Source organism: Chroicocephalus ridibundus, chromosome 4 (genome assembly GCF_963924245.1).
Source record: "Chroicocephalus ridibundus chromosome 4, bChrRid1.1, whole genome shotgun sequence".
NCBI classification, from domain to species: Eukaryota; Metazoa; Chordata; class Aves; order Charadriiformes; family Laridae; genus Chroicocephalus; species Chroicocephalus ridibundus.
In genome coordinates, this window is record NC_086287.1 from 48445059 (window position 1) to 48463307 (window position 18249).

The 18249-nt window shown below is 49.9% G+C and overlaps 1 protein-coding gene across 3 annotated transcripts in view; it reads right to left on the minus strand.

Annotated features, from left to right (window-relative positions):
• CD82 (CD82 molecule) overlaps positions 1-17961 on the minus strand; it is a 46386-nt gene extending 28425 nt beyond the window's left edge. Inside the window, exons 1-2 of one of the 3 annotated variants that reach the window (XM_063332153.1) lie at positions 17809-17875; positions 5181-5214 (exon numbers count right to left, since the gene is read on the minus strand). The gene's annotated coding sequence lies outside the window, so the exon portion shown is untranslated. Of the gene's footprint in view, positions 1-5180; positions 5215-5240; positions 5264-17808 lie in introns of those variants that run through there. The other 2 variants (XM_063332152.1, XM_063332154.1) reach the window with 2 other exon arrangements.
• Positions 17962-18249: the final 288 nt, after the last annotated feature.

Consider the following 18249-nt stretch of genomic DNA (forward strand, 5'->3'; position numbering starts at 1 on the left):
ACCAGAGGGACAACTCCCAGTACTTGCTGATTTGCTTCCTAACACTAAATAGCCATGTGCTGCCTACATCCAACTCTGTCCATGCTACTTTGATTAGTCAGGAAAACAGAGATTTGCAGAGCTGTTAGTACATTTACAATAGTTATCTAAGATAATTAAGTAGTCAAACAAGTTCAGAAGAGCTGTTGTGGAAAAAGACATACTTGAGGTGATAAAAGATTGCTTTCAGGGCTCTTCTACTCCTAGCTATTTGTTAAAGGCATACCATCTTCCGTGCTTACTAAAAAAAAAACAAAACCCCAAAATCCAACCGTGCATTACAGCATTATGCACTGTTCTCCTCTTGCCACAGGGAGATATACCACTTTTGTAGCTCCTAGCAATAAAATAATTAAAAGTACAGTTTTCAAGCCAAAAAAGAACCAAGCTTTTAGGATTTTGCTTTGAGCTTTTAAGATACTTCGGGGCTTCACATACTCAAACACTGGAGATTTTCCAATTCCTACACTATCCTTAAGAAATTAAACTTACTTTTGTTCACTACATTAATGAAACTCCTCAAAACCCTACCTTCTGAAATTGAACAACACAGTCACAAAACTAGGAACACCGCCATACAGTAGAAGTAGCAGCTCAACAAAAGTTGAGATGGGTCAGGTTTGGAAGCCGACGAGCTTAAGTTATAATAACTGGGCGTATGCCACTCGGCCGTGAAGGGCTGGCTTAAGCACCGAATCTTGCCAGCCAATGCTGCCTGCGGACTGTGGCACTCAGAGCTGACCATTTGCCTTTTGAGATTGGTCAACTTTTGAGCCTTAACATTCTGCAGCAGCGCATGCAAAGGTTTAATGCATGAAGTCTGCAACTTTTAAATTCCACTGGTTGTCTACAATTGTTTGTTTCCTCCTTTTCCTCTCCACCCTAACTGCTTTGACCATTTGGATTTTCCTCCCCAAGCAGCCCCACCCAGTCTTCAACAATCCTGCCCATATGCCTCCAAGTTTTCCCCGTTGTTCTCCAGATTGATGACAGCTCTGCAGAGGATTTCATAAGAGACTGCACTGTCAACTTGCAGAGTGGCATTTCTCCTAGCCTCTCATTTCCCATCCTGTAAAGATATGCGGGATTATTTATGCACATCTATCAGTTTGCTGCTTTGAGACACTACTGCCATAAAAGCCTGGTTGCCAACATGGCCTGGTCAGCGTCTACGTAGTTGATCCTGGGTCTTTCTTAGCATCAGCCCCAGGACCTGAATGGGGAACTAACTCCAGGAAGGCATCAGTTGATCCAGGACCCTGGGGTTCCCCATGCGGGAGGAATGGGATGACTCCACACAGGCTAAACCGGCTTCACGGGATGGCTTCCTGCCCCCTCCACCACCTCCAGCTTTCAGGCCTGTCATTCTCCCAGCAACAGCGATGACAGCAAGACTGGTATGTGGAGCACAAAATCCAGGACACGTGTGTCTGAGGAGAGGCAGACAGAGGCCTGCTTTGTTAGCGACAGCAGAGGAGTCCCATCACAGCTCGGAGATTAACTTATTTTTGGTCACAGGAACCTGTGATACTCCCAGCCCCCCTCCTGCAAAAGGTGACTGCGGCGAAGGACAGGCGATATGGGGAAGAGCTGAACACCTCTGCCTGCCCGCCCCACCAGGAGGGCGAGGGAACGCTCATGCACGGACTTTACAACCGCATCAGTCAGGGGGCAGAGAGGCTAAGTTAATTTTTAATCGCAATCCTGCTCTCTCAAATTAGATCCTGGACTGCCTCCACCTAGCAAGCACTGCATGTTTGGTGCTTGTTGAAGTTTATGATATTTGGCTCAGGCTGGCACGGTACGTGCCTGTGCCGTGCGGCTCTGGCAGTGAGAGCTCAGCCTTCCGCCGCAGCACCACCCGTGCTCCTGCACTGCGGGTTTCTTCCCAGTGAGCTCTAGCAGCTGAAGCACCTCAGCTGCCAAGTTACCACACCACGCAAATAAGGGGCTCATTTACGAGCATGGTGAAAGAGAAAGAGACAAGCAGGAACAACCTCAACACAAACCAGAGCAGATCAGTTGTGGAAATCACTGTCTCAGTACATTTACAGGCAAGTGCAAAGTTCCTGCAAACTCTCAAGGAGAGCACTGTGCTCCCGAGAGCAATGAGCTCTGAAGGTCAGCCCCAGTGCCCCAACTCAAGTAAAAGAGGGTTCACATTTGAATGCATCTACACAGAACAGCAGACGCTGTCCCCAGACCCTCTTCCTTAAGGAAAGGAAATAATCAGTTACAAAGAAGCTACAGGTAGTTTGGGTTTTTTTTGTATGTACTTTGGCCAGTTGCTCCCCACTACTACCCCTCCAGCTCTGACCGCAGGGAGTGTAACACAAAGGCAGACCCCATAGGATCATAGAATGGTTTAGGTTGTAAGGTACCTTAAAGACCATCTCGTTCCAACCCCCCTGCCATGGGCAGGGACACCTCCCTCTAAACCAAGTTGCTCAGGATGTGCTGCTACTAGCTTTTACCAGGCTACAGGGAGGTCAAACCAGCACCAGAACTGGTTTTCTAGTTGCTATTCCCCTTGCCCGCACAAACACCGTGAATGCCCTGTAAGGCTGGCATGCTGGCTCATTTCTGCTACCCCTCCTGCCTGCCAAAGGAGAAGCTTCCAGCTCGACAGATGCAGAGATGCAGCAGCCAGTCCTGTTGAACTAAGGTTTTGCAGCATATCCTGAGGCTCCTGATCCTTCACATCTTGCATCTGATGTGGCAGGTGGGATCTCCGGATGAAAGTTCAGCTCCTCCAGTGAAGCAACCTCCAAAGCAGCCTCAGCTGATCATGGGTTCTGACACAGCAGGTAAGCACCACCCTCCCCACGCCTACCCAAGCCTTACACATTGCAACAGGTTGTTTCCCTCAAGATACTATTACCAGGCTGGGTTTTGAAAATCTCTAAAGCTCTCCCTGATCTAGTCTCACCTCCCTGCCTTCTTTTTGCACCACAAGAGTGTCCAAGATTAGCTGGGCCCATTTGCAGGCAGATCGACCAAGAAGCCCTGGAGAAGGAGGAGCTCCCACTGAGGTACTCAGGTGGCAGAACTGGCTCACTCCAATGACAACAATTAGCACCTGTCCCTAGGAGGAGATCAGCAAGCCAGTGGTTCCACAAAGATGTTTATCTGCATGCTAATTTGCATGAGGTTAAGGCCATTTTGAAGGCTAGCGCAGTTACTTTTTGCAGCATTATCCCAATCCAGAAACCAGAACCAGATCAGGTGTATATACCAAGCTAGAGACCCACAGAAGCCAGCTGGGCATCAGAAGTTGCTCACTAAATGGTCACTTCCCATTCCAGCTCCAAGCCAGACACCTGCATGCAGGAGAGGCTGGGGAACGGGCAGCCGAGAAAGCCATGATCTTCAGCAGCAAGAGGAAACAGCCTATTTTTTGGAGGATTTTGAGCCCTTGTACTCAAAGCTCAGCTGCCAGGAATGCTTCCCCATCCACAAGCCCTTGGCAATCAGAAGGTCTCCTGATCATCTGTGATGAGACGGGACTGCTTCACACGCCAGTCCCAGTTAATGAACAATGGCAGAGTTACTAAGTCTCCTGTTAACCAGGTACAGCACTGCCCTCAGGGCAGAGACTGCAAGTCACAGCTGCATTAACATACAAAGAATATCCTAAGGAGTTCATCTTGTTGACGTTAATATTCAAAGGCCTTGGACTTTCAGTACACCTAGGAAGTACACCTTGTCTCTGGCAAGCAAATAACCACAGAGCCAATGAAAGACTCAGGTCTGAATTCACTGAACTTTTCTTTAAGCTCCACTGAGATAATACCAGCTGTGTACTGACCTTGAAAACATAAACAAGATCATGTTTGTCCTGGAGATTTTCCAAATGGTCTCTCTTCAAAAGTTACAATGGAGGGATCTGAGGGAGAAGCTGGATCCTAAATATTAAGGCTGCTAATTAGGGTTACCGTCTCACAGGCCACACTTGCAGATGCAGAGATTATTTTTATTTATGTGTGCGTGCATCACTGATTCAAGTACAGTTTCTTTCTGAAGGAAAGTGTCAGGGCAAGGTAGAAAACTGCATTTCTGCATAATACAAACTTTGGAAACAGAAGGGAAGAAAAGAAGGTATGTGGAACAGTCTAAATCTTATTCCATCTACACTACAGACATATTCTTCTTAACTAGAAGCAATCCCCTTCAAGCTAGAGGAGATGGTTTGAGGGCTAAGCCCGAAGTCAGATATAGCAGCACAGCTACATCAGCCTGCTAACTGCAGCATGATACTTACTTGTCAACAAACTTTGATCTCACCACTTAGGAGTACAGATATGTACAGTGATACCCAAAGATGAGCATCTGCAAGACGTTTGCAAGCCAGTGGCTCGGGTGTGCATGCAGTCCCTGCACACTTGCTGTCCCCGGAGTAAGGGGAGCAGACCAAAGTAAGGCAACAGTTGGCTGCAAATACTGCAGAAAGACCAAATTTCTCAGGAAACTGGATGAGTGCCTGAGAAAACTCACCAATTCACACTGCAAAAGTAGATTTGTTCCTGGGGCACCTGATAAGACATTCAGTTTTCCCATTTGACTTCTGTAGTTAGTATACTGTTGTGCAAATAATCCGACAAGCGACAGTGTCATCCAGTGAGACCCTAGATTAGAAAGCGCTCATAGGACTGTCTAGGATGGCAGAGGTTTTTCAGCATGTTTAACCACAGCAAGCACATGTTGTGCATTTTGTAAAAAGGAAATGCGTACTTTAGAAATGTACTTCTGATGCCTGAGAGGAAGTGATAATTATAAACTACTATCATACTCTTAAAAAGAGGCCAACTCACAGTTCGGTATCAGAGATCAGTGCAGGTTTTAGAAGCCCCCCGTCATCATCTCTCTATATTTGCAAGGAGCACAATCAGATTTTAAGAATATCTGGACTTCACACTTCAGTTTGAGCGCCAGTGTTTAAGTAGGTCTTCAGTCCCTACAACTGGCAAATTGAGAAAGTTCTTTGCTATTTTCGGTCTATATAGTCATGCTTGCACAGCATGACAGTATTTGCAGGACAGTATTTCTCCGATTTAAGCAAATCTTTCCATTCAGCAAGACCAGAGACACAAGTCTGCCAAGAAAACTGGAAAAAAAAAAAAACAACCCAGAAAACTCACAACCTTGTCCCAAAAGTCATTTGGTTCTCGTCTCCCCCTAAAAAAAAAAGAAAAACAACTTACGAGAAATAGCAGACAGAAGAAAAAGCCAGAAGTACAGTTTAGCGGACTTTTTCTCTTTTTGATTACCACGTACAAGAATGTTATTTGTGCAACAAATGCTGCAGACAGGGTCCAGAAAGAGGTCTCCACGCTGACTAAAACCAGCACAAGGTGCAGTAAAAATGCATAGTTTTCGCAAAACTGGTTGGGCAACTCTGTCACTTGACTACATTGGCTCTTTAATGGCTCCAAAAACAAGACCAGCTCAGCTTTGTTTTCTGCACTCACGCTGTAAACTTAACCTCTGAAATGGTTCCTGCTTGCGAGCGGTGCCTGTGTGTCAAAGGCAGTTCCCCATGCTGGCTTGCCCCACACCACCCCATGGAGGAACAAAGCCCCCGGAGCAGGACCCGCACCTCAAACTGCAGCAGGGTGGCAGGCACAGACGAGCAGCACTCTGCTTGTGCCGGGGTAAGCTTCTCCCCGGCGGGCAGAGGATGCTACTAAGCATTTACCGTTGCCATCAGACTCATCAGCCTGGAAATCCCCGGTGCAAGTACATGCACAGGACAGGCTCCCAAGCCTCCCTTCTCATGCAAGCAACGCCTTGGAGGTCAACAAATCTCCTCAGAGGAATTGCACAATATCCCTCCCAACGCCACTTGGCTTGGAGATACCCTCCTGAAACCCAGCAGCCTTCCCTCCCTACCAAAGCATCCAAAGGCTACCACAGTCCAGGCAGAAAAAAAAAAAAGAGCTTGCATTAAGGCTTTCACCCTATCTTGTGAGACAACACCAGAGATTGCCAGACTGAGGTAGGAGCCAGGTAGTATAACTGATTTTTATCTCTTCCTCCTCCACCTCCCATAAGATGCAAGAGGTCAAGGTCAAGGACTTTCTACTGTAAAGTTCCCTTTCAAAACAAACTGGTTTTCAGTTACTTCCATTTTCTCAGATGCTACGGCAGATAACTAATGGGTGTTTATATTCAGCACACCCATGCCAAACCTGCTTCTGAGAAGTCACAGCATCTGCCTGAACTGGGAAATGAGATTTCCTATTCTTTTTATTTCTTTCCAGGAATTAGCAAGGATGTAGTAAAGGTGCAGAGGCAGTAGTTTTACTTCAAGGGCAGGAAGCTTTCCCCAGCTTATCAACTTGAGCAGCAATTAAACAAACACCCTCTCTCTTCACTTCCCCTCTGCCCGTGGAGCCTTGGGACCGCACACTGCTTCTCCACAGGCAGACGGATGGGGCTTAGCAGAGCCTGGGCACTGGTTCCCAGCATGGGAAAGAAGCTGAGCCCAACTCGGCTTATCCATGGCCATTCCCAGCAATAGCAGGCTCCCCAGTAGTTCACTCCATAGCTGAAGCCAGACACTGCTAGAAGCCAAGAGCTAGAGATAGCCTACCCAGAAGAGCGTACGAGGACACGCACTCCCTCATGCTTCTCAGGCTAAGCCTCTGGAGGAGCTCAGACACCCTGCCAAGCTAGCCAAGTGCTCACCAGAGCACTGAAGTCCCACGTGGCTGGGCAACCAGCCCACTGGAGAATGGAAGTGTCTTCTGGCACCAGGATTCTCCCCGAGACCTCTGCCCCTGGGGTCCATCCACATGATCTCAAGTGGCAGAAAGGAAGAAAAACATCCAAAATAAATCCACCACAAGGCAAACAGAGAAGAGACCTCTGGCTTGTTATTCCGAATGATTATGAAGCTTTAGAATTAAGTCAGCTTTCTCAAACCACAGAAGAGACACGCTATTAGTCTACTTTAATCATATCACATGCTTTGTATCACTCCTTTGCTGACAGCAAGGTATTCAAGAAGTGGCAGTTTTAACCCTTTAGCCCCATAGATCAAGCAGAGCTGGACACCACCATGACCAGAAAGTCACAGAAGTCCTACCCGCACAGAAAAGTGCCTCAGCACACAAAGGGATGCATCTTTTGGCCTATTCACAAAAGCAGTCCCTTTATTATTTGTGATCTCAGTAATCTTGTTTTTGCCAAATACACCATTTGCTAATTGCAGCACCCTCACAATTCACCAGCTGCCTGTATGCCTGTGGCTACTGAATCACTCCTGTTCCCCTGTTAGTGTGCTGGCACTATGATATGTGATTCTAGAGCAGAAGGCCACAGATCATTAGCTGTAATAATCATTCCTCTTCAACCAGGTCTGCCCTACTATAACCATGGCCCCTCCACTCTACAACCTGAAGGACCCTGTTGCAGGGCTGCTAGTGCCCTGAGTCAGAAGAACAGGACTCCCACAAGATTCTCACAAAAAGTATCTCACGGCCTCTCCCAGACACGCACATAAAGGAGGACAAGAGAAGCAACTCAGCAAACCCATTTGCTACAAATATACAGGGACAGCTAAGTCAGGGGTCTCCAATGGTACGGAACCATTCGCACAACAGCAGTGCCACAGTCACCAAAGGTCACTGCCCAGACCCAGCCTCTGCACCTGCTGCCATCTGCCTTAGGAACAGCTTGATTTCCCATCACAGAATGGTTCAGGTTGGAAGGGACCTTAAAGATCCTCTAGCTCCAACCCCCTGCCATGGGCAGGGACACCTCCCACTAGACCAGGCTGCTCAAAGCCTCATCCAGCCTGGCCTTGAACTCCTCCAGGGATGGGGCATCCACAACCTCCCTGGGCAACCCGTTCCAGTGCCTCACCACCCTCACAGTAAAGAATTTCTTCCTGATATCCAATCTAAATCTACGCTCCTTCAGTTTGAGGCCGTTATACCCCATGTCCTATCATAACACTCTCTGATAAAGAGTCCCTCCCCATCCTTCCTGTAGGCCCCCTTCAGGTACTGGAAGGCTGCTATAAGGTCTCTTTGGAGCCTTCTCTTCCCCCAGGGTCACACGAGACCCTGTGCCCCACCAGAGCCTGGCCTGCCTGCTGGCGAGATGAGCGCTGTCACAGACAGTCTGAGCACAAACATTTCATAACATCTTGAGTTTCACGCCACAGATCCACTTGACACTACCAGCGGGCATGAATGAAAAGAGAAAGCCAGGACTATAAAAAGCTTCAGAGGAAGGGACTCTGTCTCAAGCTGCCTCTTTCCAAAATGATGATTCAGAGAGGGCAAGGGGGCAAGAAACGCCCTAATGTACAAGACTTCAAGGCACAGATGGTTTACGTCATTTGCTTCTACTCAAAAATATCCACCTGCAACCGCATTTTCCCCCTCCAATATCAATGTGAGTAACACAAATGGTTTCACATTTGTGACCAGCAGCACCTGTCCACAACAGCCAAACCCCTTGCTGGTCTGATCACTCTGGGGATGCAGCTCAGAAGCAATTTCATGCTTTATTGCCAAAGAGTCAGTCCCAGCAGGGGCTGCTGTACAGTCTCTGAGATATACAACATAGCATCGTCTATCACTTTTTCCATTCCACCTTTGCAGAGCAGTCTCCTCACTCCAAGCCCTTCCTACAGGAGAAAGGAAGTGGAAAAAGAAGGCTGCATTGTACGGCAAAGGGCAGCACTGTGAGGAGGAAGAGCAACACAGCACAGGCTGTTGCAGAAACTGCAGTGAAGCTGCTTCGTTCCCAACTGAAGCATTTTAGGAAGTGAAATGCCACAATAAGAAATCTCAGCAGACAAAGCTGGAAGACAAAGGGGGCCTCTAGGAAACACTTAGCCAGCTGGAAGAGATGCTCAAAAGCTTTTTGGTTTCCCTTCTAGGAAGGGAGGTCCTGGAGGCCAAGGCAGACTGTGATACATGCAGGTGTTTTGCTGCCCTGCTGACTGCTGCATTACCAGGCAGGTAATCCCAGTGAATTTAATTGGAGTAACTTAATTGGAGCAATGTGAGAACATTACTCAATTATAGACCTGCCACCTGCAGTTTAGATCACCTCTCCACCAAACACCATCCAAAAAACTGAAAACAATCAATCCAGCCTTCCATGCACCACATGCGTAGGTTACGGACAGGGCTGCTTCAAGCCAAGAGGAACAGACATATGGGATAAGTTCCCTAGGAATTTGGCAGTTAAAATAGACAGCAAAACTTTGAAAAGCTGGGTCTGTTTTGGGAAAAGGAGGGGCCTCCTTGGAGCCTGCAGATCTACACACAGCCGTCTGGAAAATGGGTTCGGCTGAACCAAAACCAAGGGAGGCTGGGTGGGCTTTGTTACTTTCTTGAAAGGGTCTCCTTTTTTAAATTTAGAGCACAGATATTTCGGGAGACTATTTGATGGAGCAATGCTAGAAGAATGAGATGGAAAAATGAACAGTTCAGAGGTATTTATTTTAAAAAGAAGGAACTTTTATCCAGAATAACTGATTTACAAATATCAGATAAGCCTCAATGCAGAGATAAATGCTCCCAATTTGGGGTGGGGGGGAGGGCAGGGGAAGAGTGGCAGGGGCAGAGAAGCAGAACTGTTTCATCTTTAATCAGTAAATCATGATTAAGGCTAAGATTAGTTTTTAATAGGGCTGCAGACACATTTTTTTTTTTACTTGCCTCTATCCCACCACATTGTGCTCTTTGCCCACATCAGTTCTACAATTTTTAATCAAATATATTAATGACAAACAAAATATATTTAACCAAATATATTAATGACATCAAGTTACAACAGGGGGTCTCACGCATGCTACCTAGGCAGGCAAGGGCTGCGACACATGGCTCCCTCTGCTCCCAGGACACGTACCCACACCTGGCTAGTGCAGCAGCTTGAAACCCAGCCCAGCAAAGCCCCACAGCCCGCTCCTCCTCCGAGACTCTGTGCAGAGGAGCAGCCATCAGACAGTATCGCAGTAGCACGGCTGCTGACCCAGCTCTGCTCACACACTGCTGTGCAGGCTGTTTGACAGCAAACACCCAGTGGCAAAGGCTGTCTCCCTTCTGGGCAAACAAGGAGCAACTGTTTAGGTTCCCACGGGACAACACCGGGTGCATGGCTGTCTACTTGTATACACACTGGTAGGTCTTACTTGTAGCTGACAGCTGAGCTAGGAAGAGGTTTCCCATCTGCCTGAAGCTATGTAAAGCAGGAGCTTACTCTTTTACTACACGATCAAGCTTAAACCGCCACCACAACAGCCTCCGAAGCTGCAACACGATGGATTGGAAATGAATGCGGAAACACCCAGGCTCTGAGACCACCAGCAGGACTACAGCATCAAATCAAAGGAGCCTTTGAGGTCTTTGACTTGGTCATTAAAGCAGCTTGCTGTTCCTTGAAATAGCCCTCTCTTGAAATAGCCTCTTCTGCCGAGGTAGCTGCCAGTTTGATGCTGCTTTTAACATTAAGAAATTCCCACACAGTTTCAGCAATAGCATTTTGGTCAGCTCGGTTTCATCCCAGGAAGCTGTGAGTCGCACCACCTCCCCCACGGAGCAGGAGCAAGAGGAAACTCTGACCTGTCGGGTCCCCTCACGTCATGCAGGAGAGGTGCCAGCGGCCGTGGGCATCACCACCCACCCTTCGGAAGCCAGCACAACCACCCCCATTTCAGCTGCACTCAGACAAGGTGTTATCAACCCTTGGAGGATCTGGTGTGAGGGACCTGCTAAGCCCCGTGCAGGGAGAGCACCCACAGGGTTCCGCTCCCCCTCACCACCAGCCTCTGGGGACCTCCATTGTATACCCACAGCCTCCCCCCCACTCCTATGCAGTGTCTCCAGGGAGGTGCAGCAGACCCCTTGGGAGCAGAAAGAGAAGGGCTGCGCCTTTACCTTGTTTCACATGACCCACCAGGGCTTCTCCACACAGCTGTGGTCTAGCACTGTCATGCTCAGCAGCTGCTGAGCACAAGTCTTCTCTAATTAAAAGAGCATCCTTTGGTAATAGGCAGATTTACTGCACAACTCAGAGGGCTCTTTAGTTATTCCACGTGCAGTGTCTCTGCAAACCTGCATTAGAAAGGGACCTGAATGCAAAGAAGAGCTCAGCAGCTTCTTAGACTGTTGGGAAAGTACATCCAGGCAGCTGGGTTTTGCCTGGTTGGGGTTTTTCTTGGTTCCCCCCCTCGCAAAGAGACTTCAGAGATAAGCATAATTAGAACTGCTGCCTGCCTTTTAAGTTCCACCTTCTTTAAGCATCCAGCACAGATGCTGCAAAATAGTTCCCATCTTTGCTTGGTCAGAGCAAAATTCAAGGCAACAGCAGGGGAGAAAGAGTCTTACTAATCTGCAGGTCAGCTGTCTCCTCACTCCAAGTCCAGCACAGCATTCTGCATCCCCACTTCTGTATGGGAGCCTCCATGATCACAAGACACAGAAGACAGGGAGCAAGAGGACAAGAGACTGAGTTTACTCAGTAAAACACACTGGGAAGTTGAGGGCATTCCAGGGAATCTACTCAAGACTGACTCATCACCAGCAGCTTCATAGAATCTTAGAATGTATTAGGTTGGAAGGGACCTTTAAAGGTCATCTAGTCCAACCCCCCTGCAGTCAGCAGGGACATCTTCAACTAGATCAGGTTGCTCAGAGCCCCATCAAGCCTGGCCTTGAACGTCTCCAGGGATGGGGCCTCCACCACCTCTCTGGGCAGCCTGTTCCAGTGTCTCACCACTCTCATTGTAAAGAATTTCTTCCTAATGTCTAATCTAAACCTACCCTGCTCTAGTTTAAAACCATTGCCCCTCGTCCTATCAAGGGGCAACCCACACGTGTGTCATCCACAATGACACACAAGTCAGACACGTGACTGACTCCACAGCAGTCAAGAGGACAGTTGGATTGTGCCACACCACCAGCATGAAACAAGCCCCACAACCAATGCACAATTACGATGGCAGATTCTGTCCTGCCAGCACACCAGCCAGAATGGCAACCTTTTATGCAAAGGGTACTCTACAAATTATTTGATTACAAGCAGAAAGGAGAGGAGCAGAGTAGTCTGCACGGTGCCCTTCATAAGCAGGCATATTAGCTCTGGGGACCAAAGTCCAAAGAAACACTCAATAGTGACACCACTGAATACGGAATCTCTCTTCAATTTGTCCAAGTAGTGTTAAATAAGCCATTTGCAGGACCCACAAGAAATCAGGAAAAAAAAAAATAGGTAGGAAGGGAATAAGACATTCCCAACACAGATATTTTTGCCTCTAAGGCTAGAGCAGCTAGAAACTGAAATGCCAGGAAAGATACAGAAACTTCCCTGGGAAGGTCTAACTAGAGCACTGAGCCATTTTGTGCAATAATAGAGCTCCTCTAGTTAATTCAGACTTCACAATTGATTCCCAACCAATCATCTATCACAGGAGACGTGCTGGCTCTGGGCATTTAGGATTTACATATTCTTATATTATGGGATGATGGCAGCAGACCTTGCAGTCCTAGCCACGTGCTCGTGCTAAGATGTCACTTCCACACCTGCCTCATGTGCCACTCCACACCTCCCAATCAATACAGATTGGGTTGAGATCCCACAGTCCTCCAATGCAGAAGACACCTAAAGGCAACTCACTGGAACCTAAGCCAGTCTGGTACATCAGCCCAAGCAAAACCAGAGTCCTGGAGGGGATTGCTTTTAAAACTAGACAGACAATTTGCTGCCTGAAGCCTCTCCTGTAGAGGCAGAAGCTGAAGGCATCGAGCTCCCGTGTGGCCCCCTGGCCCCATCCTGGTGAGGGCACAGAAACCTCACAGATCACAGAGGCAGTGGCCAAAGGAAGGTGCTGGAAGAGGACACAGCCACATCCAGCGACCATAACCCCTTCTCCAGGGCAACGTTGGGAAACAGCCGCCTTTGTTCCCAACAGGTAAAACTACTTTACAGCGAGTTCAAGCACCGCTACACAAATGCCTGTAAGCTAGCTCCTCTCCCTCCCCTTTCCCAAACTGCCTCTATGGCCACTGATGGGGGGCAGCAGCAGAAGGGACCAAAGGCAGTCCCCAACTGCAGCCGTGGGAGGGTCAGCTCGGCTCAAGGTGCACGGCTGCAGTTCTTCCCCCCCCGATGCTTGCGTACGAGAGACCTCCCTCTGACTGAAGCAGAACTATTTTTGCCTACAAGGGGAACTCTCCATTATATAACCTCAAATCTCCGGGCTGCTGCATATCTTAACGTATATAGCTCGTCCCAGCTCAGCAGTTCTCCAGTGCACATGGACATGGGATTACCATCATATCGGAAGAGATCAGCGATCTGCTTACAGCCCAGCAGCAGTCTTGCAGTAAAGGGTAAAGCGCTTTTGTGGTGCACCTGTTTGCTCAAGGCTGTGCAGCAAAGAAACTGAACCAGCAGCATCCTTAACAGATGCAACCAGTCCTTTGCCTGTGTGCAAGGCTCCAGGTGGCAGAGGAGATCTGGCCCTTCCCAGCTCCTGAGCTCCTTGAGGACAAACAGGCCACCTACCTCAGCAGCAAGTTTCAGAAATTAAGTACACGCACCGCACTTTGATTTGTCTTGCTTTTAAATGGTGGTGTCCCAGTTCTGAAGCTTCACCAAGGAGACAGAAGAAGTAGAGCAGTCATCCAGACAGCCCATGCATGTGCCTCTTCCCACAGAGAAAGACTAAGCTGAAGGCAGGGTCCTTCCCTTTCTCCCCTGTATTTACTTTGGATGAGCCCTGAAGCACCCAGCTTTTCAGCCAGCAGTCTCCAATCCCTGTCCCCATCCCAACAGGCTACTGTTTTATTCCCTTTTCCTGCTGTCATCTACCAGGCAGTCCCTTTCACAGAGCTGCCCACAGTAACGCCTCATCTTTCTTCCAGAAAATGAGCTCGCTCCGAATCTGTCAACGCACGCAAGCAATGATTTAAGCAATCTCCAGCAGGCAGTTCCTTGTGCTTCATTTATCGCCCTGACTAGGTTCAAGTCAGCCATTAACTGCTTCAGTGTTTCTGAGCCCCGAAAGCCCAGAGAGCTTTCAGCAAACAGGCTCTGCCACAGCCAACCAGCCATCAAGGAACTGCTGGCACTGGCCGTGCCTCCCGTATTATTCCTTTTACCATGCCAAGAAAGAGTCTGTAATTTTTAGCCTTTCTTCCATTTCATTCCCTCTTCAAGAATACAAACAAGCCAAGACAAGAGGGAGATGGTTAGGTAACGGTTGCAGCTCATTGCACAGCTCCTAAAGGGAAGGTGGCTCATGCAGCCATCCCTTCATGCACGTGTCGTTAATCATTTGCCCATGGAAAGCTCCAATCCCACATTCTTCCAACAGAAGCGTTAGTGCAAGAACACGGTTTATTTCTTAGCGCATCAAAGCTGACAACTGTGGAGGGCCATGGCTACTGGGGCCAACTGACCCTTTGCTGTACGTAAGGATTCCAGATCCCAGGATATCACGATCCGTATTCGGAGACAAACGAAGGTAGGGAAGGAGAAGAAGGGGATGCTCTTATTTTATGGAGGTGAAGCTAAGGCACTCTACGGTGAGGGCCTGTGGCAGTAAGAAGTTGATTTTGATGCACACAAGTTTTTCCAAAGAGGAAAGTGAGGAAGAAGTGCAAGAACTGAGGCTCCAATCATCCCTTGTTGTACAGACCCACTGGAAGCATCGCTACCTCCTCCGGCCTTCCAAGCCACTCAGCCATACCCTGAGCCCTGCTAGACCCACACCAGCACCTCCTGCACACCATCAAACAGAAACAAGACCAGGAAGAAAGTGACTGCCATGCCACAGGCACCATTAAAGTGGAGCAATAATTACTACTTCAGATAGCATGGGGCACGGTCCACCTCCCAGCATCACCCTGGCTTTCCCATAACAGATCTTGTGGCATTGGTGCCCAAGGTCCTTGTGGCAGCACCTTTTGCCTCTGCTGCGTGTTTCCCGCTGTAACAGTGCCAGCGGGCACCAAGAACCACGGCCATGGTTTGAGCTGTAAAGCATCTTGGGGTGTGTAGTTACCAGAGGTCTGCAAAAGCCCCACCTGCACCTCTCTGATTTAAACATCCACTGGATGAATGCCTGCAGTTCTGGATGGTCCCCTGCTGCCTTACAGCTGTGACATAAGGACCCAGAGACACAGGAGAGGAATAAAAACCTTTTCTCAGCTACAGTCAGATGAAGAATTTCATAAAAACCCCTCCAGACATGGAGTCTGAAGCAGAGAGCGGCTTGGGGCAGGAAACCTCCATGGGGCTGTGGAAAGGCCTCGTTAGAGCATCTCCTGCACCAGCTTAGGGTTGTAGGTCACACTACACCTGCCTGTCCCCCGAGAACTAAAATAGAGACAATAACAGGAATGAAGAGAGTCCAGATGAGCCACGTTATTAAAGCCACTAAATCCTCTTAAGGGAGGAGCTTCCATGCAGCAGGACAGAGATTGCCTGCAGGGAAATCTTTCTCCAGGCACTGAGCTTGCGTCTTGCTCTATTTCTGTCGTATGCAGGTAAGAAGCTAAGTGAATGCTGCAAGACTTCACCCAGCCACCTCTGCCCTGCAGCACAGGGACAAGGATGTCATCCTGGCTGTCCCAGAGCCCTCGGCAAGGACAGAGAACCCCAGGCCAAGAAGGGTTCAGGTCCAGAGAGGCTCCATTGAGACAAGCTATTTTGGAAGCAAGATCCTTCTAGGAAAGAGGTGTTAAACAAAAGGACGTTAGGAGTGAGGATAGGCTACTCACTCCCCTGAGCCACTCCAAATCCACACATTGGCTTGCAGAGCAGTTGGCAAAGGTCCATTTCATCTATGTGGCAGCCCAACATGAGGAAGTGCCCATGGATATATATTTGATTTTTTTAAAGAAGCACAGCTGTAGGTGTGGGAGTTGTTGCTCCAGCCAAAGGACCGGAAAGAAGCGTGAATGTTAAAAACCACCCCACTGTAGCAACCACAAAGAGGTCCTGCAATGGGACACTGGAAGGACTGCCACCACCCATGCAGTGCCACTGCTAAACAGGTCACTGACCACACACCACCAGTGCCCTTCTCCCCCACTAACACTTTCTTCCCACTTAGTGCTCGTCAAGTATTGTGTAAGATATGAGTAATTTGTCATTTTAACAACTTGTTTGTCACACGCTTATCTTGACACCAGCCTACAGCGGCACACTACCGAGATTGCTCCTCTCACTAGACACCTCCCCCTAGATTTTCAGGGCCACGTTTCTGCTCTTGGACGCTGTGGTCCACCAAAAAGATCCTAGCCACACACTTCTGCTCGATGGTACTCATGCAACAAGCAAGCTTCACAGCAGCAGGCTCACCCCTCGGGCTTTGAAGAGGATTTTTTTCTCAAGCCCAAAGTGCCTGAAAAAGTTAAAAAAAAAAAAAACAAACAACCAAGCAAAAACTAAGAAGTCTCCCATGGACAGGATTATCACTGATGGCAGATTTCGAGACAGCACTCTCCAGCTGTACACCCTCACTTGCAGAGAAGCACACAGGTGTTTTCGGAAGCTACACATCAAGAGGCCTCACTAGTGCTGGGATGGGTTATGTCCCTGCAAACCTCTACCGCCAGCAGCAGCACAAAGCAGATCTTGGAGATCCAAGAGCTGCTCTTCTCGCCAGCCGTCACCTCCTAGAGCACTGCAGTAGGACACTCTGTCCCTCCCTTGCACAGCTAGTAAAGTTTCAAGCTCTCATCTCATGCACAAGATGGAAATGCTAGAGCTGGTCCAAGACATAGGAACAGTTCATCCTGAGCTAGTTTTACAATTTATTGCAGCCAGCATTTAGATTCCGGGATGGTTGGAGGTTCCCCCCCCCCGCCTTTTTTTTTTTTTTTTTTTTTTTTTTTTTTTTTTTTTTGAGTGCTCCATTTTATGTTAAAGTACACACAGCAGAGCTTTTATGCTCTGGGGCAGAAACAGCGTGCCTGGGTTGTAACCAGCCCTCATCCCCATATCAACAGATTTGTTAACAGCCACACTGCAAGACAATTCACAGCCAACATCTACCTAGCTGTTGAAATGCAAGGACGACTCTAAACTCTTCACTGGGATCTTAAAAAGGGGGGGAGCGGGGGGTGAAGGGACACATCAGGCTGGGCCAGTACCCGATTTCTGTAGCTGTAACAGGGGCAGGATTGCTACAGAGGCATCTAATCCACGTCCGACAAGTCAATCCCGGCAGAGTCCCGCTGCAGACGGCGGCACTGCCCGGATCGCAGCGGAGGCACGTTCAGCCTCGCCGAAACCGCTCTGCAGCAACCGCAACCGCGCCCGGCCTGCGGGGCTGCTCCCGCCCGGCAGCGGGTGCCCCGCACCTGATGGCCACTTGTTTCAGGCCACACGAGAGGACCAAAACTCGCACATACACACACCCGTTTCAGCGTGAAGGGGCGCACACAGGGGCCGGCGTGTGAGCTGCGAGCAACCGGGACTCGCCGCCGGAGGGGCTCCCCGCGGCCCTCGCACTGACCACCCGCCCGGGGGCTCCCCGGAGAGCCGGGGGTGGGGGGGGGGATGTCCGTCCGTCCGCCCGCCGCCCCCCGAAAAGGGCTGCGCTGCCGCCCTCGGCCGCCAGCGCCCGGCGGAAAGCCCCCGCTGCTGAGATCCCCGCCGGGACCGGTCCCGGTCCCCGGCCCCGCCGGGACCCCCACCCGAGGGGAGCGGCGCCGCCGGGCCTGGCAAAGGGAGCCGCGGCCCTCGCCCTCTACCCCCGGGCCGGGCCGCCCCGCTCCCCGGCCCCAGCGCGCCTACCTGCTGGTCGGGCTCGGCTTGGCGGACCGCTCCCTCCTCCGTCGATGTGTCCCTGGCTCTGCTCCGGGCCCCGCGGGGCGGAGCCGGCGGCTGCGCTGAGCCGGCCCCGGGGCGGGCCGCCCCCGCCCGGCCCCCGCGGGGGAGGCCGCCGAGAGCCGGCGCCTGGCCCGGCCGTGCCCGGGGCTTGCGGGCCGCCCTCCCCCGGGGTGGGGGGGGACCGCCCTGCTCACCGCCTGCTCCGGGGCAGCCTGTGGCTCGGCTGCCACATCCCCTTTGTACTCACTGCCCTTTATACAAATAACACACCGGGGCAATCCCGAGCACAAACACAGGCTGGGCGGAGAATGGATTGAGAGCAGCCCTGAGGAGAAGGACTGGTAGGCGAGAAGCTCAACACGAGCCGGCAATGTGCGCTTGCAGCCCGGAAAGTCAACCGAATCC